Source organism: Penaeus monodon, chromosome 34 (genome assembly GCF_015228065.2).
Source record: "Penaeus monodon isolate SGIC_2016 chromosome 34, NSTDA_Pmon_1, whole genome shotgun sequence".
Classification (NCBI taxonomy): Eukaryota; Metazoa; Arthropoda; class Malacostraca; order Decapoda; family Penaeidae; genus Penaeus; species Penaeus monodon.
In genome coordinates, this window is record NC_051419.1 from 8,003,557 (window position 1) to 8,004,095 (window position 539).

Here is a 539-nt window from a genome sequence, read left to right on the forward strand (position 1 = left end):
CTTCTACTGCAACTGAAGTGAACACATTGTCCCAGACACGAGAAACCATTCCCTTTGTAATGTATCACTGTTTACGCGGAAAAGCTTTTCAAACCTTCGCTTACAACACTAGAACCCAGAAAGCAATAATACTTCACAGAATGGGAACAGAAGCCTAAGACTTCATATAATGTCACTGAATTCTTAATAGTTATTGATGCAAGTTACACTGCGAAAGATTCCCTCATATTGATAAAGCAATTTTCTTGATTATGGCATTTGATTGACTCGATATTTTTGGCTGCAAGTGGCATGTCTTCGGCAGTTTAAAGATATACTTACAACGTTCACAGTGTTATTGTTATATAACGTGGACATACAGGACATACTCTTCCTCAACGAATACTGTTATATCGTCCTACAGATACTAGAAGATGATAGATAGATGTAGACAGAGAGTTGCACATATCTGATCATGCTTATACATACAATACATACCTCTATTGTATTGTTGAGAGAAGGACATTTGAAATTGTCTGTTAGATGGCATTTGTAGATAT